Source organism: Onychostoma macrolepis, chromosome 14 (assembly GCF_012432095.1).
Source record: "Onychostoma macrolepis isolate SWU-2019 chromosome 14, ASM1243209v1, whole genome shotgun sequence".
Classification (NCBI taxonomy): Eukaryota; Metazoa; Chordata; class Actinopteri; order Cypriniformes; family Cyprinidae; genus Onychostoma; species Onychostoma macrolepis.
This window is the reverse complement of record NC_081168.1, coordinates 13,219,367-13,247,083: the sequence shown is the minus strand read 5'-3', so window position 1 is coordinate 13,247,083 and position 27,717 is coordinate 13,219,367. Positions and strand designations below refer to the sequence as shown.

General features: G+C 37.6%; 1 protein-coding gene and 1 non-coding gene across 9 annotated transcripts in view; both read left to right on the top strand.

Moving 5' to 3' along the window:
- The first annotated feature begins 133 nt into the window (after window positions 1-133).
- trnae-uuc (transfer RNA glutamic acid (anticodon UUC)) lies at window positions 134-205 on the top strand. The gene has a single exon. It is a non-coding gene; the product is annotated as a tRNA-Glu (tRNA).
- Window positions 206-1,541: 1,336 nt separating this feature from the next.
- The window catches only part of elf1 (E74-like ETS transcription factor 1), a 40,912-nt gene continuing 14,736 nt past the window's right edge, over window positions 1,542-27,717 (top strand). For 2 of the 8 annotated variants that reach the window (XM_058797497.1, XM_058797499.1), the window contains exon 1: window positions 1,542-1,895. The gene's annotated coding sequence lies outside the window, so the exon portion shown is untranslated. Of the gene's footprint in view, window positions 1,896-12,726; window positions 13,017-21,795; window positions 21,949-27,717 lie in introns of those variants that run through there. The other 6 variants (XM_058797503.1, XM_058797496.1, XM_058797498.1 and 3 more) reach the window with 5 other exon arrangements.

Sequence of the window (27,717 nt, the reverse complement as noted above, 5' to 3'; positions counted from 1 at the left end):
GCGACTGGGTAATTGTTTCGGTGAACACTTATGTGATTATAAGAAGAACAATATAATACCAAAGAATGAAGAAATAATCGTTATAACGCATTCGTCATGAATGAATACATATAACCCATAGCTTCATACATCGTCCCATATGGTCTAGCGGTTAGGATTCCTGGTTTTCACCCAGGCGGCCCGGGTTCGACTCCCGGTATGGGAAGTACTACTTTTAGCTTTAAATGTGTGGATTACGAGAAAGAAAGAAAAAAACTAAACAATAAATAAATAACAAACAATAAAAGCAACCAACTGCGTTCAAGTAAAAAAAAAAAAGTTTTATGCAACAGAAATCTAATATATATTTTTTAAATATTGCAATTAAATTAATAAACAATTTGATAAAATATCTACATAACCAAGCTTTTATCACGTGTCACTGGTGTGTTATGTATGTCTGTATCATTTATAGTGGGTCAAGATATATGGGAAACTTTATGGCTAACATTATGGGAAAGCTAGTTTAATGCCTACTATACTGTGTTAATAATAAAAATGTCACACTATTTATCTGCAAATAACATTAGGAGCAGGTAGGGCATAGTTACAAATGAGGTCAGTAAAATACAATAGTGAATTATAGAAAGCTAACAGAGAAATAAACTTAGATTTTTTGCTGACATTCATGGGAAATTCGTTAAATATTACTTCCTTCTAAATATGTGACTCATTTGGTAAGAAACCCAAAGATATTCAAGGAACATAATGGTTAAAAGGAGAGACGATGTGATTACTATATGTGCTTTTTATAAATAAATAAATAAATAAAGAAAGAAAGAAAGAAAGAAAGAAAGAAAGAACAAAGAAAGATAGTTATTTATAAGAAAGTAAGTGTATGCGTTTTTATGTCAACATGTCTGTACTTTAGGTTTTAGGTCCTAAAATATATAGTGTTCAAGTAGTTCATGGGGGAAAACATATTTTTTATATAAGAAAATGTTGAAAATTAAATGAGAAATTTTGTATAAATAAGTAAATCCCCTGACCACAAATAACACCACTACCCTTGAATTCCCCAAACAGGCTGTTCCGATAATGGGCGGGGCAGACGGTGTGATTAAGGGGTCATCTGAATTTGTTTGCATCATAAATGAACGGTCAGTATAGGTAAGGGGCTGTCTGAATTTTTTTGATATAACAAATTAACGCTCACTCACCTGCGGGACAAGGGCACTACTATGCAGGCGACATGCTGTGATCGCCTTATAAAAAAAGCGACGTTTTTACCGCTATAATTACGTTAACCAAAACGATTTGTAAATCCGATAGTGTATGTGCAATGAGGTTGTGCATTAAATCGTTTAAACACAACGCGCTGTTATAAAGTGTTAATTGATAGAAAAACTGGAGATGTCTCTCAAAGCCAGTGCTATATTCACATGAAAATGTGTCAAAACCGTAAACGCTGCTCACATAAACAAAGTCTTATGATTCGTCGAGTAGGTGCCGACGTCACCCATCCTATCTACAACCCTGGAAGATGCGTCACGGGAGCGTTTCAGTTTGACGCTTCGCTCGCTTCGCGGTGTAGACGCGGAACCCTGGACCAATCGCTTTCGAGGGAAAATGTGAGCGCAAGGAATTCCCCACGCATTGAAAACAGTATAACCTTATGTTAGGCAAGAGAAAGCGGCGAAGCTCGATTAGAGCTTCAAAAACAATGAGCTTTTAGAAGATTTTGTCTTTGCAAAAGAGGATAAAGTTACTTCGGTTTAACAGGACTGAATCGGGAAGTAAGATTCAGATGATGACAGATTGCTCAGGAATTGTTTCATTGAAATGATCGGAGTGTGTCCATCACTTTCCCCACGCTAGCATTTAAACGTGTAAAATTATGGCACGTTAAGTTGAAGGTAAGTGTAAAGTTTGCACTGTCTCTTTACCTTGTTCTTCTAAATGCTATTACGTAAGATACTATAGTTTTTATTTATTTTAATTAGTTATTGGTGAATCTGAGATTGTAGGATGGCGTTTAGAAGTTTCTCTTTGTGTGTGTCAGTGACTGCATGTACAAGCACTGTTTATTTTATTCAGGTAGGCTATACATGGAGCCTCTTGGATTTGCTGACATTCTGTAAACCAACATATGTTGTCATCATTCTGATCTCATATGACTGTTCTGATCTGAATAGCCCCCAGGATAGCTTGACCCACTGCTCTGTTGTGCCCCTCTCCCATAACTGAGTTGTTCCAGCATGATTGCGGGCATGTGACTATAATGACTGGTTCAGTGTGAGAATCTCTTGTTTCAGGCTGACATTGCTGGTCAAGACACAGTAAGGGCTTCACATGAGTGTGAACAATCAGTTATCCAGTCCTCAGCGCTGGGGCTTGTGGTGCATCAGTGTTTTCATCCAGAGCAGGACTTATTTGTAGATGTTTGTCTTCCAAACTGGTTTGTCTTTGTCATATTTTCACTACTTGTAACCAAGTTCAGAAATTAGCCAAGGCTTGGAGTAAAAATGCCACAAGAGTGAATAAAATACCATTGATGTGTGTGCAAAAGTGCTTTTTGTAATATATATATATTTTTTAATCTGTTATCTGATATATAACATAGTGACCAGGCAGTTATGTAGCCTAAAACATATGCTGGCGCAGGCATCCTCAAATCTGTCTCACTCCTGTAGAGTTTAGCTCTAACCCTAATCAAACACACCTGAGCATGCTATTCAGAGTCTTCAAGATCATTAGAAAATCACAGGTAGGTGAGTTTAATCAGGGTTGGAGCTAAACTCTGCAGCAGATTGGCCCTCCAGGGAAAGATTTGAGGAACCCTGTGCTAGCGGATCATTTATTGTGTTGTCATAACAGACATAACTGTTTAGTATATAGTATTTACTTATTTGTAGTAAAACTAAGGAATACGTTTAAAGTGACTTGAACATCTATTCCAAGACAAATTGCCTATTTCAGACTTTGCTTCTTATAATATGTAGCACTTAGTGTCTAATTTCCTATTGTAACAGAGTATCAAAGCCATCTGCTGGTGCATGTAAACTCATTTGGTGTGATGTTTTTGTCATTAATTTGTTTTCTTGATTTGTGACTTGATGTCTCACCCATTGTCTAACTTTCTAAATGTTTGCCAGATGTTTACATATTTGGAGATACAAAGCTCCCCTGTGAGACATGCATATTGAAGTATCTGTTTGGCTCCAGTGTTCTCAGCATTCTGGCCATAGGGAGGTGCTGGGGTCAGGGAGTAGGCTATACTTGTGTTCTCTTGCTTTGGGAGTTTGTGATATTAGTCAGCTCGTTTCATCCCAAAATGTTATCAGCTGGTTCTGATACCCCCTTCCATTACAACAGCCCCCTCCCAGGCCTCGCACACCCCAGAGGACTTTAGATAGCTGGAAATTCCAGTCTTCTGAAACTAATTATCCTCAATGAGAGGCTCTAAATATACCCCTTAGCTGGTGCTGTCTTCAGTCTTTTCTTTCAGAAATACAGTCCTTCGTACTCCCCCTTTTCTTGTTATGACTTTATGTCTCAGAACTCATGCCCAATGACCCTATTGTGCCTTTGAACTGGATTGCCAGAAGGCACAGAGGGGCTCTCAGATGCTCTTTCTGCTTCTTTTAGCAGAAGAAGCACGTGGCTTGAGATATCATAGAATGACAATGAGAGGTATGTGGGAAGCCTCTGTGTAGGGAACATCCCCAGTGTTTGCTGCAGAATATGTGGCCATGAAAGTGACTCCCATGTGAATTCAAAGCCAAAGAGAGTTATCCTAGGGCAGATTGACCCAGCTCATTTCACTCTTGCCCAACTGCTCTTGACCCGATGGTGTACAGAAAATCACATGAGATATGACTTAATGGGCTGGCTATTGATTTGTTTCCACATTTGAAGACATCAGTCTTTATAAACTCGGTATCCAGGAACTGCATCACCAGGGCATCGTCAGCTGAGAGCTTGCTGCAACATGAGCCGACTCCTTGCAGACAGACTACAAGCATCAGCAAAGATATCTGGAGTGTGCTAGGACGGTGTGCATAATATAACGCCTCATTTTTCTTTGCGTAAGCCTTCACCATTCATTGTCATATGGCTCACAGCATGTGCAGAAAATGATTGAATAATTGTCTGTTGGGTAATTCCTCAAAATATATCCTCATAAATCTCTTAAATATGGCTTTCAGTTTTAGAATGCTGACAAGAACAAACCAGATGATAGGTCTCTGTCATATAATGGGTGGACAAAACGTTAAGTCAATAGGCTTCCACAAGGTGGTGGTGTTCATATATTAAGCTCAACAATAAGGATGGCTTGGAACCATCTCAACCAATTTATAGAGCTGTCATTTGGCCTTTTGGCCACTGAAATTGATTCACTGATGCTAGACAGTCTTTTTTATTCCATCCTTTTAAACGTTTTGGTTTTCTGGGATGTGTTATTTTTTGTTGTTGCAAATTCTATTGGTTTGTCACCAAGATAACGTTATCAAGCTTGCTAACATAAACACTTATCAAGCAACAACAGTAATGTTTTTATGAAAGTGCAAAAACAATGTTCAAGTCATCAGTAAAAAAAGTGTTGAAAACTTCAAACGAATCAGCTAGTTTACGAATTTATGGAGTTAAATTATATGTATATTAATGAAAAATATAAATATGTCTAGCAAGTATAAAAGTACATTAAGATAAGATAAGAAAAAATTGTTGTTGACGCATTATATAATGTTCGATAGACACAAAACAGGATTTTCATATTAGTCATTAGTTTCACTGTTTGTAATATTACAAACTAAAGCAGTGCTCTGCACTCTGTTGGAAATTTAAGTTATGTATTTCAGTTGCATTTTATTTTTTAAATAAAAAGGAACTGCTACTACTGTATATGGGAAGGTGCAACATATTAGTTTAATGGAATATAACTTCTGTTATGAAATTTTAGAAGCTATGGGCCTTTTGAAATTTGCATTGTTCCTCATATAAATTACATAAATTGTTGACAAACAGTTCTTGAAGTAAGAAGGGGAGACGGGTGATTCTCACACATTATTATGTTTCCATAATCAGACAAATCACAAGCCTGTTCCTGACGCATTTACTTACTGTTATAGCACAAGCGTGTAATTCAGAAAAAATATCTTGTCCTCCGTTTGCTTTCACATTAGGTTAATATTTAGGTTATGCTGCTGTAACCTTGCTGTTCAGATGGCAGCCAAATATGTGAGAGTCTTATTAAGCAAGGCATTATAGAGATACAAGGCTGTCTGCCTTTGTTTTGACTGAAAAAAGACAAATATGGAAGGCTTGGGTATTTTTTTAGCAGGCACATCTTATTGCTGATGGCTGATGTTGGTAAGAGTTGGAAGGTTTGCTCCAGTTTATTACATTGACTGAACTTTCAATATAATTAGAGAGAGTTTTATACAGTGGCTTTAAATTAGATTTTACAATTCATGTTTTCAGGTCCCTTACTGTTTGAATAGGCCTCAAATGAGATGCTAACATTTGTTTTTTTTTGTTTTTTTATTAAGTGTCGGTGTGGTGTGTGGGGGGGAGGGACATGGGATGTTGAGTAAATGTTCTTAAGTGTGTTTGAGATTTAGATGGTCCATTAAAGGGGCTGATTTACACTTGAGAGTAAAAACTGTCTAATGTGTGAAGGATCATGGCACATTAAATGAGAGTCTGTTAGTACTATATATCATCGCCAGTGTGCCTCAGTCCAGTGAAACGTTAATTCAGAAAATGTCTCGCTAGACAGGGATAAAATAAAGCAATCAAAGTAAAAAAGAAAAAATACTGTACCTGTTTACTTATTTATTTTGTTTATATTTTTAATGGCAATTTCAGAACAATTTGGTCGTTCCTCCCTCAGGCTTGGATTTAAATTATTTAAGTAGACTGAGACATTAGGTATTCATCTAGCATAATGCTTTCCAGTGTCTGGTCCTCAGAGAGAAAACATACCATTCAACCATTTAAGCTCTAAAACAGAGCCCACAACCATCATTAGCAGATCAGCTTATGTTGTATTTTACTATAATGTGAGTGAAAGGCACTGGCAATTTCACCGTCTGAGATAAATAACAAGTTAGACTGATAAAGAATTAGGATTTACTTTAAATAGTGTCAAGTGTCTCTGTGCTTTTATATTGTGTTTTTCTCTGTGGCTCTGGTCAATACTCTCCATCCACAGATGTGTGATTTGAACTGTCTGGAATGTTGGCCTTGCTCTTTGTCTAATGTTTAATTGGTTGAGGTTTTGTGAGGATCGTATACTGTCCGGTAAGGGATAGTTGCTTTCTAATGGAGACTAAATAATATTCCCCTCATATCATTAAAGAGATAGTAAATTGATGTCTCGACGACTTTGTTATATTTGTGGTGTAAACTAAATTTTTATTTTTTTCCCCCTGCATACCTGATTGTCGTCATTTTGTTAACTTTATCCAGCACAAACAATCTACTCATGTTTTTTTTTACATTTTAAAGGGACATTTCACCCAAAAATGAAATCTGTATATTTTATTTATTTTTTTAAACAAAATATATATATTTTGATTAATTTTGCCCTCTGCTGCACTTATGACATTCTTCAAAATTTCTTCTGTTCCACAGATGAAAGAAAGTTAGTCGTGGTCAGAATTTTTGACACCCTTGGTAAAATAAACAAAGAAGCCTTTGAAAATAAATCTGCATTGTTAATCCATTTCATCTTTTATTTTTAAAAAAACACAAAAACCTAACCTTTCATTGATGTAAAACAATTGAAAATGTGGGGACAATCTCATCATGAAATAAATGTTTTTCTCAAATACACATTGGCCACAATTATTGACACCACTAGAAATTATTATGAGTAAAATATCTCTGAAGTGTATTCCCTTTCATATTTACTGTGCAATTTTAGCACACAAGGGTGACTACAAACATGAATTTGTCCAGCCACGGCTTCCCGTCTCACAGGAATATAAATATGAGTGAAAACAAAGGCCAAAATCACTTACTCATCCATCACAATGAGAAAATCCAAAGAACATTGTGATGTGCAAGGAAATATTGTTGAGCTTTACAAAATAGAAAGTGTCCGTAAGAAAAGAGTTAAAGCTTTGAAAATTCCCATTTCCACCATCAGTACAATAATTAAGAATTTCCAATGAACAAAAATGTTACAAACCTGCCTGTAAGAGGACGTGTCTAAACTGTCTTAATGCTAGGAAATAGTTGAGTTTTGGGGTCATAAAGCCTCAAAAAATGGTCAAACATCACCTACATTATCACATGATGTTTGGGAGAGTTTCGAGAAAAAAATCAAGAAAAAAAAAAAAAAGCTCTTATCTAAAAACCAACTCCAGCATATTAATTTGCCAGACACGACTGGATCTTCAAATATGACTAGGTTCTATGGTCAGATTAAACTAAAAAAAAAAAAGTACCCCATGTGTACAATAAAATATACTGCTGTTCAGTGGTGTAGTGGTGCCTGGAGAAGTGGGTATACTCTTAATTTATGCCCCCCCCCACCCCTTTTTTTAAAAGGCCCTGCAAAGGATGAACGACCTGCGTCATAAACAGTGACATGTAAAACTAGTCTTGCATATTTGGTTCACTATTGTAATATTTGCACACTGTCACTTAACTTCTGCTGCTTGAGTAAGGATCATTATGAAAATAATATTATCCACAGAAGAGTTGCAGATTTAGCGATAAACAATTCAAATAAATAAATAAATATAAATAGACTGACATTTTGTCAGAACCTCTAGTAAATTGCATGCTATTTTGTTTAGTTGTCCGTTTAGAATTGTGGGAGAATTGTGATCTCTATTTGAAACAAACAAAAAAATTGTGATTCTCAATCATTTCAGAAGTGAGGGAGACAGAAATGTCAAATATAATAACTTTTTTTTTTTTTGAATGTGTGTATATATATATATAATATTGCATACCGCCCAATGTTGTCCAATGAAACAATACATATTAAAGGCTATGAAAAAAAAACTAGCAAAGTGAATGCAACAAAGCCTATATATATTAGGCAGTGCAAAAAGGGTCAAAATCACATTTCATTCTAACATTGTACATTACAGTCTAAAAAAAAAAAAAAATGCTTTTAAAGTATTTCAATTCACTAAACTAAAAATTTAAATAAGAACAAAAGCACAGACTTGTATTAGGCTATTTTGATTACCCATTACAGTCAGTTAGTGCTATCATAAAAATACACTTACTCAGGTTTAAAATTCTATATATGTCACATTATCCAATTACAAATATTTCAGCGAAATATGTTTTAGTCAAAATTATTGCGCTCCTGCTACGTTGCGCTTCTGTTTGGCGTGCGGCGGCGCTCGTTCACTGAAGACTGTGAAGTTTAGCGGAGATTAGCGAAGAAGGCGCCTCGTGCACTCCTGACAGCAAAATGGAAATATTGCCATGACTTTCTTACATTTTCAGCTGGAGAATATACCTGTAAAATGTAAGTTATGAATTAAGGAAAACAGCTCATCTCAAACACATTAAACAGCTCAAGAAGAGTCTGTCAGTGGCACACGCAGCCTTTCTGTCAGAGCCGCTTCAGACTATACCAAACTATACTCTATTTTATGAGTTTTTTTAAAGCTCTTAATATAAAGCTTGTCACATGTTTAGAACAAACTGGATAATGTACTTTCTCCGCAGCGGCTGAGTCTGTGTCCTCCGCTATATTTTTCAGATGCGCTCCTGTCAAACTATGTAGATATAAACGGTATCGTTTATAAAGAATATATTGATATCATAAACTCGATATACTGCTCAGCCCTAGAACTAAACTCTATAGAAAGTGAGTGAGGTGAACTGAAGAGAAGTACCAGCATGGACCTGGAAATCGGAAAGGTCTGGAGTGATTCTGAGTGAAGGAATGGTCTCTGATCTCTTGTCTGGTGTTCTTCAACCTCATCAGGCATTAAAGGTGAAGACTCAGAGCTGTTATCTTGGCAAATAGAAAAGTATTCAATAATTGTGGCCAACGTGCATTTGAGAAAAACATTTATTTCATACATTTTAAATTGTTTTACTTCAGTGAAAGGATTAAAGTTTTTTTTTTGTGAATTTTTAAAATAAAAGATCAAAAGGATTAACAATGCAGATTTATTTTCAGAGGCTTCTTTGTTTGTATTTACCAAGGGTGTCAATAAATCTGGCCATAACTGTAGGTTTCTGAACAACTTGAATGAATGTGAGTCAACAATGACAGAATTTTCATTTTGAATTTGATCAAACTGTCATAACTCTGCTGTTCTAAAACTAAACATTCTTTTTATGACAGTCAAGATGGTTTTGCTTAATTCCACCTATAATGTTTTCCATATTACCTAACCGGTGGTTAGAAATTTACCAAATTACAGTGATGATAAATAACTCTGTGGAGCTGAGGGTTAATATATTAAACTTGTAATGGCAGTCTAAATTGCTGGAGGCGTTTTTTTTTTTCTGTAGGAGTGTCTTTATTTACCTGTTAGAGATGTGGACACTTTATTGCATATTGTGGGTCATGGAAGGAATGACTCAGCTCCTTAGTGCAGTAACGGAATTTCCTTTGAAACTCACCCTATCCCACTTCACATCCACTCATTTCTTACTGAGGTCAGGAATGTTGTATCTGTTCATAATCCCACATCTCTCGTCATTCTTAACTGACAGAATTTCTCAAGGTTGACCAGATGTAATCTTTTGGTCCACATTCACATTTACAAAAGTTGTTACCTTGGAATCCTGTGGACTGTGGCGTGGCATTCAATTAACCTTTACTTTGTCAGTGTATTGAAGCATGCAATGAACTGAATTCTGGTCATCAAGGACTTCAAAAGGTTACAATGGTAAATTGGTAAATCTTGGTAAAGCTAATTTAAAGTCAGCAAAACATTGTTTTTCATCCACATACAAGCATGTGTTTAAAACCATAATTCCTATAAGACACCAGATTTTAGTATCTTCCTCATATATTGACTTCATGGCCCTTCTGTCTGGATTTAATTAGAATGCTTCACTGCCTTTTTCTCTTGCCCTTTGGTCCTTTGAGGACGGCCCTTAACCAGGATGCTATGGAGGGAGGGCTTTTCTTTGTGCACAAAGCCTCTTGAAGCAGTCACCACCTGACCTCAGTTTCTCACAAACAACACGACCAGCCCTGAGAAGTGCTTTGTCTTTGTCGATTATCTCAAGGCTATGCCTATTTTTGGACCTGTTCTTCTAATATGCCACTGTTTTCCATCTCACAAGTGATGTAAGTCATATTATAAAGGGCACTGTGGAGTTCCATTGCATCACCGATAATAAGGCATTTACAAGTTAATTAATGTTCTCACTACAAACTGTAAAGATTTTATATCAAGACAGAACATGTCAGCTGGTTAGAGTAAATTGACTTTAACCTAGTGTACATTAGCATTCCTGAGAGCACTCAAGCCACAGTTATATTTTTATGTCAGCAATTCATTTGAAGTAAATTTATAGGAGGAGACAAAAAAAAAGATCTGCTCCGGACATGGGCAAAACCAAAGTGTGCCATCTACGTTTTAAAACAGGCACACAGCAGAAAATGAGGCCTTCTTGTGGCTCGGCTGTGTTTAGCTTGGACTCAGTCATGCAGCACTAGTAAAGGCGAGTGGGCTGGTTTTATTTTTAGGTTGTATAGGAAAGGTGTGTCTTTGAACTTTGTCAGCAAATGCATGTGATCAGGGTCTAGTTGCTGTGAGGGCAACTGAATTCTCTCAACACTCTCTGTAGAGAAGAGTGCATTTTTTTTGCTGTTTATTTATATTGTAGTTTGAATTAAATTACTCACACATAATTTATTGACACATTATTTATCCAAGGTCATAATTGCATACAAACAAATATTATATTACATTGATCTACACCTTGAACATCTAATTTTACTAATTAGATATTGACAGTCATTTTGTCTTTTGTTTCCATTGAGGCAAATATGACCTGTTCATCTATTATTTCATACATACAAGCAAATTTGTATGAACAAACATTTATTCTTATTATGATTAGCTATAATTTTACTATGTATTATGTGTTGTGTTTATTCATGTATTAAGTGCTGTGGAATTCTAGGGAAACACTAATATTATATGCAAATCTCATCTCTTTGTGCAGTTGTTTCAGTGATGTGGAGCCTGTTGGACTTGTTTGATGTGCCCCACTTGATGACACCGACGGTTTATATATTGTTGCCTCATGTCATACATGTTGTTGGCATAGAGGGGCAGGTGCTCGCCATGTGTTTACACACTTTCCAGCACCTTCTCAGTGCTGAGTTGAACAAAATACCCAGCACTCCACTTCATGGTACTTATTTTTCTCCCTTTTCTGCTTTCTTGTAATCGTCTTTAGTCTGTAAAAGATGGTGTGTATGCAATACATAATACTATGGCTTCGTATTCTTAAGCTAGTTGAGAACCCGCCCACTAGACAGAAGGTTGCCCAAGAGGCCTGACTGCTTTTTTTATTTAATTTTTTTTACACCCCAACAGTTAACTGGTACAGTTAAGGCTTTCTCAGAATGAGGCAGGTAGTTGCCAGTAAGCCCTAATGTAACCGACATTGTAGTTGGCAAAGTGTCAATTAAATTACTATTTGTCTGTTTAGAGTGCTTTCACTGTCTCATTTACTCGTCAGAATGGTGCGTTGACAAAACCCACTGCACTTCAGCGCATTTCACTAAGCCCCGCCATGTCACAGACCCTGGCTTCCTGTTTGTTAGCTGGATTGTCTCAGATAAAAATGCTTGACAAGGGTTATGTTTGGCGCAGAGGATTCAACCTCATGGTGTCTCAATCCTGTATGAATTTTTTACTTCTGTGGAACGTAAAAGATATTTTGAAAAATGTCTTGCTGTTTATTTGTGCAATCCAGTGTGGTTTTGGACCCCACTGAGTTTCATTGTTTGGTTCTTCAGTTCTTCAAAATATATATTTTTGTGTTCCACAGAAGAAATTCACGGGTTTGGAACAACATAAGGCTGAGTAAATTATGATTTGGGTGAACTTTAATGCTGAAATATTGTAATATAGCTGAACCAAGCAGCTGTACTTTCCCGTTGGTTGGAAGAACGTGGTGACATAGAAATCAGTGGTAGGGCCTTGGATGAATTGGAAGTGTTTCTTGTCGGTGTTTTTTTCAACAGCGCAACCAGGTGGGGCGGCTCTTCCAGTTTTATAACGCATGGCCTTTTTCATGCCTCATATCAAATGTAAAGGCTGCTTTATGGGGTGTCATATAGCTTGGAGGGCCACTCCCATTTTACCTTCTCAAATAAAAGCTCTGGCACCACTCAAAACAAGAACTAGACAACTTTCGATGTCCTTGAAACATCTCGTTTTGAAAGAGCATTTAATCTGGGTAGAATTCCCCATGCTTGCTGTACTCTTGCCACGTCTGCGTCGAGCTGATGAAAACCTTTACACTCTTACCCAGTCTTGTGTTACCCGTCTCGCATAGCTCAAGGTGTAGTCTGATTGTTACTTTGTCCAGGTTTCCCCTCCCCCACTGCACTTGCTAGCCAATCGAAACTGCAGCTTGAGCTCACCTGAACTCATTTGCATATTAGCTCTGCCCTTGCAGCTGATTGGCCCCATGCTGAAGTTCTGTTTTACAGCCTGTCTGTGAGTGGTTACTTGGGGGATGAGTCACAGTGAGAGAGAGCTTTGCTTTGCAGTACTTCTCTTTTTTAAAGATTTCAGCCCGCTGCCATTGCCCTCCCCTACGCTGTTCTTATTTTCGCTCTATCTACCACTAAAGTGAGTGGGAGAGGCAGAGGGCAGGTCAGTGTTCAACACCTTGAACATGCCATTCGATTCGCTTTAGACACACCCTTGGATTATTATTATTTTTTTTACTCCCATCAACGTAATCTGTCTCTCTCTTTTTTTCCCCAAAGATTATTTCTTTATTTTTCCAACATTTTGATATGTTTTCCACCATAACCATGGAATTTGACATGAAACCCCTGAACCTTTAAGGTTAGTGTCCATTTTATATCTTTATGATGTACTAGAATGCTGTTGTAGATCTGTTAGCGCCAAGTATCTGTTGTCTGCCGCCTTAACTTTGTAAGCATTATTCATTGTTTATTACATATATAGGCCTACTCGTATATGCAATATACATTGTGTTTATTATGAAGTTACATTGTCTGATTTTTTTGAATTTATTTTATTTTTTGGTCCGCATTTATATACAGCCTATATTACAATGTAGCCAAACAGTTAAATATCTGTGTGTTTGGTTTACATTTAATAATCACCTATTGGTCACATGATTGACAATTATATAATAAATTGCTTCAGATGAGTGTAAAAAACATTTTTTCCTACGTTAGAGACCGTTTTGCAGCCATACAAATCTAACAAAGCGCATTTATTATGTAATATGTGGTATTTAAAAGTTTATAGTCACATGTTTTGCAAAGTATTATTGCCTTATATGGGTACCGAGAGTGAGGTAGGCAATCATGTTTTGTAAGTCTATTGACCAAGCCCATACGACGGTTGGAGTGGGTTGCAGTGTCAAAATAAACTTTTCGATTACATCTTTGCCTGTTTTTGCTATATGCTTACAAAGTTGCCAACGATGCACAATGCATACAAATAACCTTAGCGCCAATGTGCTTTTTGTTCGCGTAAGTGATGGTATTGCTGTTATAGTGTCATTGATTCCATTACGTGGGCTTGTAGATTTCAGTTTGATTTTAGACCGGCTTATCAGGCCTCATCATTGCCATGAAACCTGGTCTGAATGTTGCTCATCCTGTTGTGCTAAGAAACCTCAGAATCTCATTGAGAGGAGAGTGACAAAAAACTCTAGTAATTGTCCCTGAGCACCTCTTTTTTTTTTTTTTGACACTTTTTTTTTTTTTTAAAGATACAACCCTCAAAGAACGTCATTTTGCCTGAGTTCTCCACGTGTAATTATGCCTGACACCATACTTACTATAGTAACTTGTGTCATCTCCATGGTATGCGCCGAGACTAGCTTGTAAGTAGCAAGGCAAGCAGTCTCAGAGAAAACAGTAATTTTATTTTTTTTTTTTGGACATGATTATGTTCAAACATGTGGTCATGAGTAATGTTGAAAGAGTTTTAGGCAAATTAGCATCTTGGTTGAAGTTACAGATGGTCAAATGGGCACTATCTTTAGGATAACAATTCATGTTTTGGTAATATTTTAAACTATTTAAACTTATCATATTAAGGTTCTTATATGCATTATTATTCATGTACGAACAGTACATCCTTTCTGTTCAGTCAGATTCATATGTGAAAGCGTTTTGGTGGAGGTCAGAAAACTTGGGACTTCTAGGGAATTTTCCCCCACCCTACACACCCTATGTCATATGCCCTCAGGTGTTCAGGACAATATCAGATTTTACTTTAATAGTCTTGTTATCTCGTCAGACCCCCTGTTAGGCTGGAGATACCAACACCACTCACACCATAATGCCCCCCACCTGGCCGTCCCTGATTTGTATTGTAAATAAGCCAGGGCACCTGGAGTTGGCTAGTAGTCAAACACAGGCCCCTTTGCTGTGGATTGTTTTGTTTGGGGCTTTCTTCAGGCCTGAGTTTCTGTCACAGTTGGCAGCGCGGCCGGTAGTGTCAGGTTGGCTCTTCATATAAAACAGCGTCAACAAGTCCCTGCCTGTAATTGGATCATTTGGTCCTGCTGAACAGGAGGGGTGGACCAAACTGATCTAGCTGGTCTAGCATGGAGAACAGAAGAGGGCTGGGCCTGAGAAAGAATATTTGTCCTTTTCCTGTCATAGCATTGTGTAGCGTGGATGGTTTGAAAGCTGTTGCTGAGGCTCACGTTGCAGATTATGGTTTGTTAGTCTTTCAGTTTTTCAGTAATTGAGTTTTTAGAATGATCTTTGACATGGTAGATTGAAAACTGGAGGTTTTGAGGACATCTCTGAGGTTTCTTTGTCCGTGTCCTTTCATATTGCAGCTTTTGAGGGTTCTTGAACTGTTTTTAGAGAGATCTTAGCACTGATGATCATGGAAAAGTGCTAGTTTGTCAATATAACAATACTCTAAAAATGATCATCAAAGTTGAAGCTGACTTCAATTTAAATATAATCTTATGTGACCATGACTCCAGTATGCAAAAATCCCAAACTATTTATAAGTGAAAAGTTTCATGAGATCACCATATGAGATGGCAATCATTTCACCGTTGGGTATGTTTGAATTTTTACTCAAAGCAGTAGTGTTCTGCTAAAATAGTCCAGGCAGTCGTTCCTTTGTTGATATGTTGTTGACTGCTCAGGCAGATTTGCATCACGTTTTCATACTGCTCTCCCCATTTCCATTGAGCAACACACATTCTCTGTGTCGAAACCGTCTGATTCCTGAAACAAGCTCAGACTGGCACACGGTTCTCAGGTACGAGATATAGGCTACTAGCAGAAGCTTCGCTATCACAGATGATTACATAATAATAGATTTTTTTTCAGAATCAACTTAAAGAAAACGAGAGAATTTTTTGAGAAAATCAGTTCTTTTGTATTTGACCTATGCAAACAACTAGAGATAATAATTTTTTATCCAAAACATATATAATATCGTAGTTTAGGAAAGAAAGTGGAACAAATGGTCAGTCAGTCAGCAATCTCTTCTTGGAAATGCCCTTTTTGTTGAATAAATTGACGACTCCCACCCACCTGCTATCCCCGTTTTATTTTTGTCTCCAGCTTTGGTGGGTGATGTTCCACTGAAACTGCCCACTGAATGGGTCCTTTCTGTTGTTCTAGAGTTGAAACTGTCCATTTACATCCTGTTTCGCAGGGCATAGATTATACCAGGTTTTACTTTGGTCATAAAGTATAACCAAATGGTATATCCCCCTATAGTAAGAACATGAATTGGTTGAAAAGCTAGAAGCAGGCATTTCTACAGAAACTTCAGAAAGTCAACATGCAGTCTCTTTTCAAAGTTGAGGACGGTGTTGAAATTTTGTTAAGTTAGGATGACTAAACAATATTTTTATCATCAAATGTGTCTTTTTATGCTTCGAGCATGTTGGCGTCAGAAAATGAATATCACTTCACGAATTATCATTGTTGTATCTCACCAGAGATGAGCTACAGATCACATGTTCACAGATGACTGATATGTCAGACCACTTCCCATGTAAACCACATTTTTTTGCTTGGAGTGTATTCACTAAATTAGTCACAAAACATCATATAGTCAAGCATCTCATGACAAAGGGCTACAAAATAACCAAACTACCAAAAGCACCCATTAAAGACTGCATTGAAATCAATCTTATGAAACCACGCATTGCAAACACTGTGTTTTCCAGAACTACTTTCTTTTGTTAAAGCAGTTGCAAGTTCCTCTTTTGATAGAGGGGCCTCTGTCTGTTTGTAGCCTACAGTACCGCCACTTTTGAATCAACTCAGCCGCCTGGCATTCTCATTTAAGAGGAATGCTGGCAGCATTGCGCCCTTCCAGACTCAAAGTGAAATGGATGACATATTCCCATTTGCACCATACAATAAAAACATTTACTGCTGACACCAGTTTAGTGTTGAGTATCCATCCAGAGTCCTGGATGCTTGGGCCCAGACATTGAGTTTGAATTGTTGTTTTCATTTTGAGCTTTAGTTGCACAGGTGTATGTATGTTTGTGTTGCTACTTAGGAGATCAATCAGATGAGGATAAGTGGTTACCTCCCATATACAGAGAAGGGGCAGCCCCTGTGTCTAATATTCTAGTCTGTCTTGTAAACAACGAGTACACAGGTCAGACATGTGACTGGTTATCATCATGACAATTCATCGCTTTTCATAGGAACAGCTCAGGGCAGATACCAGCCTTGAAATGCAATTACGTGCAATTCAGGCTCACAAAGACTCCGAAAACAAAGAGCTTCACAGTTTAAAAGTTGTGAATAGAAGCTACCATTTCGCGAACTCTAAAGCAACACGTGTGGTGAGCAGCTAAGCGAGTATCTAGCATTTTAGAGAAACGCACACACAGGCTTTGAACAAGCTGTGGGCGGTTACGTTTAACAGAACATTAAACCACAAGTCACAGCTCTAAAAAGACTTGCTAATAAAAATGTGTTAGATTCTGTGCGAGGCTTTTTTAAAATTAGGATCTATGATGATGATGTGAACAATGGTTCGTGTGTACAGCATTGTACCATTGATTAATGATGCTCAAGCTGTTGGAAATGAAAAATTCAAGCATTTATATATTCTTTAGGAGATTCTAACTACAGTAAAAAAAAATAAAAAAAATAAAAATCTTTTAGGCTAGTATATGGAGACAACATTTAAATTACATTGATATTTGCATGGCTAAGGTTCATGGAAGTTGGTGGTGCAGTATAATTGGATGGCTAATAGGTGCAAATGTGTCAAGTTGAGGAACACAGCTTCCTCAGTTTATCACACATTACATCAGCCAGAGGAAAGTTTACTCACAAATTCTGTAATTACATCACAACCTATGGGGCTGACTAAAATAATCCCTTAAAAAATCTGAAAAAATTGAAAAATTATCTGTTTAACTCGGTGTGGTTGGAAGGTGGTTGCAGCAGTATCATATTTTAGATGTGGAAAATTGAAATCCCAGAACCCTGGAGACCCATGGAAACTTTACAGACCTGAGGGTGTCGTTTACCACCCCACATCCAAAAATTTGTGTTCACTGGATTACTTAATGCATAGTTATTGTTTAAAGGTTTTTAGTAGTATTATGAGTTTTCTTTTGTGATTTGTCCTTGTATGTATAACCTTGTATATAAAATAAATATCATGGACATTCTGTATGGCCAGTCATTTCACACTTAAAATAAAAATAATGTAAAATAATTTGCACTTTTGTAAGATCTAAAATGAAAAGGATGATTGCCATATGACATTGGGTTTGCTATGAAGGTACCAGTTTGTTTCAGTTCAGACCACAGATTGACCTGATTGTCTGAAAAATAACTCTGTTCACTGGTTACAGTCAATCAAAATGCAAACTTATTTGGCGTGATGTTCAAAATGACATTCTGGCAGAAGTATTTGAAATTGTAGTTTGTTAAAATAAACTGAAAATGAATTAAAATGACAAGACATTAAAAGAGAAGTGATTTGAAGTGCTATCAACGGTGTTAATTAATACACTTAAATTAAATAATTTCTATTTCAATAGACTAATAGTTATTTATTTTTAAACAATTATTTATGTAAACACAGACATTTAAAAATGTTATACAATTCATATCTTGTTTTCTGGCTTTATTATTCATCCTTAAATGTCATATCACTCAACATGCTATAGGTCACCTCACAACCCGTTTCTTGGCAACAGCCGCTTCTTGTTTACATCTTCATTGTGAGTCTCATTTAGTGTTCACAGTCCTCAAGAGATATTCTATTGCATACGCACAAATTAGTGCCTTGTTATTGGTACCTTGCAGTTAGCGCAAGTGCTTTAGTATCAGATTCTGCTGATTTGATGGATAACTGTGTTTTCACTAACTATGTTTCACTCGTTTGTTTTGTAGTTCTGGACTTACTTCAGGATATTGTCACTATCTGCTTAAGTAGATTTGAGATGATAACTAGCCTACTTCTTTTTAAGCTCTGTCATTTACAGCCTCACATATTATTGTTGGCTTTTCTCATCTCGTTGCTATCATGAGCAAACGATGGCTCTACAAAGGCCAGCGTTCCTTCTCAAATATTGACCTGAATAAAACCCAACCACCAGCATCTGCATCCCGCCTCATCACGAATCGACAAACAACAAAAACAAAATGGCAACTCGTAATCTCTCTCCCATCACTGATCTCTGAAAGTCATTACAGCTATTCTTTATCACCCCATTCCTCTCTTGTTTCTTGTATTGAGAGATTTGAATGGAGGGATGGGGGAAGGGGAGTGTTATTTTATTGTGGTGTGTCTTTATTGCGGTAGTGTTTGCTTTGCGCTGTTTTTTCCGCAGGTTATGAGCTGCACAAGTGAAGCCCAGGCACACATTTACATCAGCTCATTCAAACATTTCCAGCAGTAAATAAGTACCGTATCAAGAATACATGTTGTCTGTGTAATTACGAAAATTATTGATGTATGTACTATATCTCATAACATTGAGCACGCTGTTCTGGTTCAGTACATGAAAGTGTGACTTTTGCAACAGTAGCAGGAGAGTTGGATCATGGGTTGAATAATTATATGCAATTAGTCAGTAGTAGGTGAAAAGAGAAGTCCTCCTATACACCCTCTCAATGGGTTTTATTAGCCAGCATGGATCTGAAAGCTGTCTAAACATATCACTTACAGTACTGTGGACTCATCAGCCTCTCACAGAATAATAACAGCATATATTACCACAATGGAATAATGGACAATACTACACCAGGTTGGTAAGAGTAGTTTGTTTGGAAGTTTAATAAACCCGTGCTATTGTGTAGATAAAATGTGAATTATCTGGTTGGATTATGGATTAATTTCAGCCCTGAGTATATACAGGATCTCATTTCATAATGTGTTAAATGCTTTTTTTTCTTCTTTCACTTAGACTGCAGCTTTATCCCATTTAATTGGTATGTAATCACTTTATGGAAATGTAAGGGACCTCTTTTCAGGTTGCAGCCAGTCTTACATATTGTCAGAGTCGAGACCACATGACGTGACTAGAAATGAAAACTACGCCACATATTGCACACGGCCCCTGCAGCTCCACAGGGCCAAAGGCAAACCTTACATAACTTATGATAAATGCTATGAATGCCAGTTATTTTGGGACAATTGTGTCAGCTATAAAGTATTTTATGATGCATTATATTCAAGGAGTGCCAGCCCCACAGCTAGGAGTGTATGACTTAGTTTTAGAGCCTGATGATTTTATCAATATCTGTCAGGCTAAATAAATACAGAGACAGATATGGGTTGCTCCAATTACCTGTTAATTCTGTTGTATTTAGGAAAATGACGTCAATCAGTTTTAGATGCCAGTTCTTAGGTGTGAATTTAGTCAGCTTGATTTAGTTTGCTATTGAAGCTTGCTATTGCTGTTGCATCTAAAAATACGACAAATAAAATATTATCAATGCTAAAAACCTGAGTTCGGTTAAATGAAGGTTTAAATCTTAGTTTTAAATGCCAAAATATTTTGAAGGATCTTGAACAGTCCTAATAGTGGACCAATTATTTTTGCCCAAGTGGACACCTCTCACAGTTTGTGTCCAGACCTGTTTGGAATGCTATTTCCTGCAGTTGCAGTCTCTTTGTACCCCTAGCTTGGAGATGTTTAGCTATGATTTCAGGCAAGAGATTTGATTCTGACGTATGCTTTTTGCTCTGCAAGGCCTTGAGCACCCATAAAGGAACTTTAAGTATTACCAAAGTGCAGTTAGTTTCTCTTTCACTGATAGTGAAGTGAAAAGCGAACTTTGAATTTTACTACTTTACGGTGTGATGGCTATGGCGTTATCCAAGGTAGCATCCAAGCCTTGTTGTCGCTGGCTCTTTAGGGTTCCCAGAATTTTATTTTGAAGCGTGTGGGTGCAAGGCAGGCATGTTTTTCTGCAGTATTCAGGGTGCATTTTTCCCTCCTTGTGCAGACATATGCTGTGACATGTTGGTATTGGTATGAGTGTAAACACACTGGGGATGGGTGAGTCAAGATGGCGGGGGTGGCGCTATTTCACAAGAGTGCATATGTCGCCATAGACGAAAGCATGATAAATACAGCATCAGGAGAGCTGGAATGTCCCCATTTATCAAGAGCGGCATTATCAGTGAACATGCCTTGATTTCTACCAGGTTCAACAGTTCTGGCATTGAACTCAGTGTGTGTATATTGAAGTTAGTTGGCTTGTTTTACTAAAGTGCGAGACACACATTCTAGATATAATTTTAGAAACTAAATCATTTAGAGAATGAAGCAATGAGAGCTTTTTAGCAAAGATTGAGGTTTGATGTTCAATATGTCACAGATTTGACAGATTCTAAACATGGTCAGTTGATTGTGAGTGAGAGGGAGGTGCAAACACTTGAGGCTGAAGTCAGTATCGGGCTGAAAGCCCTGAGCTTCTCCAGTCTTGTCATGCTCTGAATTGTTCCTGCGTAGAAGCCAAAACATTTTGTCTTTGTACCGAAATATCTGAAATGTTTTTCATATTGCATATGCAGCTGGAGGCAGCACAGATACTGTGCAAAAGATCCTTAGATGCTGGAAGGTTCTTTAACCAGCACGTCGTATTGAAAGTGTGGTGTTTACAGTACATGCAATCAACATCGTTACTTTACCATAAGATATCATTTTTACAATCAAAATCCTAGTATTAGATGTTTTTTTTTTTATTGCCATTAGTATTAGATATTTAGCTGTGCTTGCTAATTTTCTCTATTTTTACATTGACGTTACCTTTTTCCATCATCTAACACTCAAAAAAAGAAAACTGCCTATTTTTCCAATGTTGTGATCCCTATATTCACTTGTAGTATCAATATGACAGATTTCAGTTTTTAGCGTATTATTTTTTTTAACTTATCTAAACAAATATGTCATTTTAATATCAGCTATTTGTCTGTTATCAGCCATAATGTGAAAATAATTATCTGCTTGTTGCTATCAAACAGAATTTTAACATCTGCACATCCTTAATATCATTCCAATGCCACGATGCCATTTTGCAAATACTGGCACTTGTAAGTGACAGAATTTGAAATGGATAATTTTTACATTTTTGGGCCTCAAAGTTTTTTTAGCCCCTGTGGTAATTTCCTGTCCTGTTTTCACAAGTCTGACGTGTGTTCCTATCTGTGGTGTGCGGCCTGTTGCCACATAGTAGAAACAGATCACGGGGAAGAACATTTTTAACATTTTGTAGCACACACCATATGCCTTTTAAGAAGTCCATCAGTTGGGGTCAGCTCGCTGCTGGTAAGATATAATCTGCTTACATTTTTAAACATCAGCCCTTGCCCATCAGCATCTTTAACAATGCCTGAGGACACTACATTCACATAGAGGAAATGGCTAAGCGTTTAGTAGCAGTAGATGAACCCTGAGAGTGAGATGTGCGAGAGAGGAAGTGAGTAAGGGTGCACCAAGTTCTGTTCCTCATGTTGTTTTCTCAGTAATTAACCCCAGTCTGCAACACCCATACTACATGGAATTTAGTCTGTAACAGTCAGTTTCTTTCTTTGCTTAAAGTCACTGAATGAATGTATTTTTAAATTATGAGATTGGTGTTGTGTTTGTGAGGTCTTGATTTGATGGTTTTAGTTGATAATACCATGTCTGATTGTGCATGTTGTGGTATCAGCACAGTAGTCTGATATCTGAAATGATATCTAGGATGATAAGTGAAGCTTTTTGAAGGTATTTGAAGATGCGTTTTTAGAATTCTGAGAACCAGACTTGTTTTGTTCTTCTCAGAAGCAAACCGCTGAAGGGTGGCATGATCTGTTCAATGTAGAAGTAGGGGTTCTTTAGAATCTTTTTGTGCAAAAATGCTAAAAATTGTTACGTAAAGATGTGTGCCACAATGTCACTGTTTTTTTGTTTTTTAAATTATTATTTTCTTAAAGTGGTTACCAACTAAATAGAAATATATGACATTCGAACATGTCGAAAACACAAAAAAGTGAGAAATACAGAGTCTAAGAGGAAGGGGAAGAAGTTTCCACTCTCAAAATGAGAGAGAAGTGTTCGCTTGTTTGTGGTCTAACAGTCAGGAAGTAGCAGAAACCGACTGCTCAGTGATGCATTTCCTGTCACTGCAAGATTCACAGGTCAGTTGTGGCTGTTCTCTTTCCTTTTGCATTTATCTTTCTTTAGTTTTAGGGTTCCATTACCATGGCTTAAAGTTTGACCAACTGGTAACTCATTTCATAGGGTAGGTTGTAGAATTTTAGGCAGTAAAATGTCCTAACTTGCAGCATCAGCTAAACTGGACAACTGTGGTTGTTTGACATTTTAACATTCAATTTAAATCATCTTAAAATTGTTTGGAAAACCATTAATCACATTTCCATAAGGGTGGATGCTCTTTGTCATCTCCTCAAACAAGTTTCCATCTGGCAAAGATGAACACAACTGGTTTTAAACAAGCGTCTTTAGACCCTAATGAGTTTAGTGGCAGGGATTCCTCAGTCTCTCCTCCCTAGCCTTTAATGTTTGGAGAGCTGAGCTCCTGTCTCAGTGATAACAGCTCCTGTCTCAGGTGGGTGTGGGCCCCTAGACTTTTTCTAGCGCCTCGAGGCGGAGTGGAAAAGTACAAGACTTGCGAGATGAGATTAAATTTGCTTCATCTCTTGCAAAGGTAGCAGAAGGTAAAGCCTTTCTTCTGTCTCGGTTTTAGAGGTTCTCGAAGCAACGTGTTTGTCTCTCTCTCCCCTTCTTTTTTCTTTTGCCTTCATGCCCCTTACTTCGCAAAGGTTGCTCTAGTTTTTATAATGGCCTTTTTAAAATATTACCTGGCTTATGTTTTTCCCCTCAAAACACTTTTTTTGGATCTGTACTAGAAACACACTTGTCAACTACTGAATTGTCGACTACTGTAGCAGAAGTTGCTGTGTGGTGTTGTTGTAGACTGATGTGGCAATGGGAGTTGGTTGTATGCTAGTCTCATTAATTGCAGTCTCTCTTGTTCTGTTGAATTAGCAAACATTTGCCTCATAGGCCCTTGACCTTTCTCCCTAATGTATAATGCACTCTTCTCCACTTCTGTGACCAGCAAAGGGGTGTGTGATGGTGATACTTTCACACCACTTTAAGAGGAAGAGAAATAAAAGAAAGCCTTTTTTGAGCTCTGTAAGAACGTCAAATACCAGTGCCGATATTTTAAAAGAAATGTAGCCTGTAGTCTTTCTGCAGTACTCATTTTGGTACCTTCGCCTTTTTTACTGACAAGTGGCTGGTTTCGGGTGAGCATATATTCGGACGCTCTCCCATAATTGCACACACAGTTAGTAAAGAACATTTGTGGTAATGCAGATGCGTATATGAACAGACAGATACAATTTAAAAGTGGTCACCATGGTGAGGTTTAAATATTTACTTGGTCAGTTACGTCTAATTTGAATGTTGACATAAGAACAACTATATTAATACAAAAAAGAGAAAATCACTGCTCTTAAATGGTTCATCGTCACATGTAGCATTGTTTTTACGTTGCCAATTTAATTTGTTAATATTTACACTATCGTTCAAATAATACATGTTTTTTGAGCACCAAATCAGCATATTAGAATGATTTCTAAAGGATCATGTGACACGGAGGACTTCTGAAAATTCGACTTTGCCATCAGAGGAATACATTTATTTTTAAAATCTATTAAATTATGAATGAGTTATTTTATATGTATATGTAGCCTTGGTGAAAATAAGACCAAAATATATATTAATATTTATATTTTAATATAGTGTTAGCATATTAGTAAAAATTGTTATTGTGTACTGTGAATTTTTTATTTTTATTTATATTGGTATCACTTGGACATAAAGCAGCAGCAGGATAGTTGCCTCTCTCAGGGCTGTTTAAACGACCGTTTGTCCACGGCCCATTATCACAGCATTACAGGACTTTACTTGAGTTGAAGCATCATATCCTCACAGGAACTAAGCTAAAAACATCCATGTTCTGCTGAGTCAAGCAGATGATCCTGTTGAAAGAGGCTTTGTCCTCATATTGATTGAAAGGGTGTTGTTGGCATAATTCCACCCTCGGTGTTTCTCTTCCCTGTGGTAAGTGGGAACAAGCCTTAAGATGTCTCATAAGACACATAAATATTCACTGGCTCACTGGAGGTGTTTTAATGTCACATTTTTATAGTGGGGCCAGTGTTGCGGACTGTGTTTTCACTGAAACGCTCGAGACTGGCATGTTCTGAAATACCAGGAATGCCAGTCCTCCTTCCTGACCGAGCAGGAAAAGAGATCACATTCCTCTCGCTTTCTCTTAGTCAGTGTCTCTCCCGAAAGCCCTAGTATCCCAAGCTATTTTGAGAGGCACTCTAGACTAGTTTTTCTCAAACGTGTTGACATCACTATTGCCATGACATCACTCCCCACAGAGTAACTAGAGACGACTTTGCCCTCTCCTAAACCTCCATCTCCATCCGTCCCTGTGACGTCATAATAATATGACAACTCACGATCATACCACATCCTGAATCCATGAGTCTTCCTATCAAACCACTCACCTACGTTAGATGATCATTCATGTTTGAATTTGCTTGCTCCGTGATTAAATTCCATTGTCAGGGTGACTCATGGCTTAGTCATTCGGTTGGCTTAAATTACCTCCTTTCATGGTCAACACTGAGCTCAGCTGAGGACTCTACAGGGGCGGGTGGGTCGACAGGGTCAACAGGGTAAGATGTATTTGTTCGTAATCATTCTCCCGTCAAAACTGGTTATTCCATCCAACATTTTAGTCAGCATCTTGCTATATATTTACTTGTTTTGACAACACAGACTAGGCGCTTTGCCAGACCCATACCAGCTGCTGCATTAGAACAATTAAAGACTTGGGCTGATGTTTTTCATGTACACCTCATAGTTTTACCTTGCTTGCTGAGCGTGTATCCTTGGCAGACCTCAGCCGTGGAGTGATTCCATGCGAGCCCCACCCCGAAGAGTGTTTGCTTACTGAAGTCTTGAGTACTGAGTAACTCTCCCTCCCTCTCGGCGCCTCTGGATGACGTGTGGCAGGCCCTTGTTTTGGCCCATTTGCATGTACGTGTATTGGGACAAGGCAAGTGTTGTCGCATCCACTCGTATCATTCCCAGGCTGCAGTCACGGTGGTGTAGATCACTCGCCATGTGCCCTCCGCGAGGTCTCATTATATACCGCTGGGAATCAGCATGGAGAGCGGCATGATGCACGCAATCACAGATTTGCACGATTTTGCTCCCCACCAGGCTCATCTCTCTGTGTGAAATGTTTCCATCAATCCCATATCATGCTTTCATTTGCCAGCACATCACCGTCAAATGGTGTGAATGACTTCATTACTCAAAAGCAGGGCTGTAGACCATGGCAAGATTGTCTAATAGAATTTCAAGCTGCGAGCTTTGGCTGTGGCGTACGCAGCTGCAGTTTGAGGTACAGAGAGCTTTTTGAATTGAAAAGAAGAAGTGAGAATGACATGAGGCCATTTTGAGCAAGTCTGTAAAAGAGAAGGCAGAAGTCAGTCATGCTCTCGCTTGGCGACTTCTGACCCCTGGCTAACACTACGGAGACTTCATGGGCGAGTGCTTTCCCAGACTACAGAGGTAGGCATGACCCACTCTGTGTGTGGTCCTAACTTGCCAGGGGTACCACTATAGTTGTGATTTATCATTTCTAGCAATGCTGATGCTGCAGATCTGGGTGATATCTCAAATTGTGTGCTTTATTGAGAAAGTGTACTTTTATTTGATATGAAGTGCTCTAAAATACATCATAGATTTACCTTAGACACTGATAGAGAGACCTAAGCATGATACATGATGTAGTCATTGTATTGGTCTACATTACCATCAGCTTTGATCAGTTTAATGCATCCTTGCTAAATGAAACTTTCAAACGGTAAAGACATTTATAACGTTACAAAAATTTATATTTCAAATAAATGCTGTTCTTTTGAACTTTCTATTCATCAAAGAATTATCTCAGTTTCCACAAAAATATTAAGCACAACTGTATTTAGCATTTATAATAATAAGAAATGTTTGTTGAGGATCAAATAAGCATATTAGACTGATTTCTAAAGGATCATGATGTGACACTGAAGATTGGAGTAATGACTGCTGAAAATTATATAAATGATATATTATAGTAAATTATATTTTAAAATATATCAAAACTGTAATATTGCGAAACATTCTTTTTACTGTAGAGACTTGCAAAAACACAAAGTCTTATCGGCTCCAAACTTTTGAACTGTAGTCTATATTTTCTACAAAATAAAATATCTAATACTGGCCTATATATATATATATATATATATATATATATATATATAGGCCAGTATTAGATATTTTATTTTGCAGGCTCTTTCATCTACTTTTATTTAACATAGCACTGTTAGATGTAATATATAGCAAATCTCAAAATGATTATCCATATTTTATACTGTATATTATAATGTAAATTCTAGCACTTATTTTATTTTAATTTGACAGAATAATTTAGAACTATATTATGAGCCATTTCTTGGTTATCTGCCATAACATAAAATTACTGTAATTATTGATTTATTGGTATTGGATATAATTTTAATATATATTTTAATATACCCTACTTGGAAGACTTGATCAATCTTTTGATTTGATGTAACCGCACAGAACACCCTAGCAACAACGTAGCAACTCCCAGAGCATTGTGGTGGCAAGAAAATAAATAATTGGTTCAAAGAGCTTGTCTTGACCAAAGCCAGGGAGAGGGAACCTTCAGCAGGGTGCTCCAGATGTTGGCTCCATGCTGTGGGAAGGGAGGCAGGGCTGAAGGGCTCTGGGGGGGGGGGCCGTCTGGTTAGTGTAATAATAGGCTCTCCTGGAGAGACAAGGCCATACGAGGCCCTATGTTGACTATGGGACTCCAGCTGCTACAGGGGTCTTGGGCACATTCTGGGCTAAACAGAACATTTGTTTGACCTCCCTGCCACCCACATGGGCCTATCTTTCCTGTTCTCTCTATCTGCCCCCATTATACCCTTTACC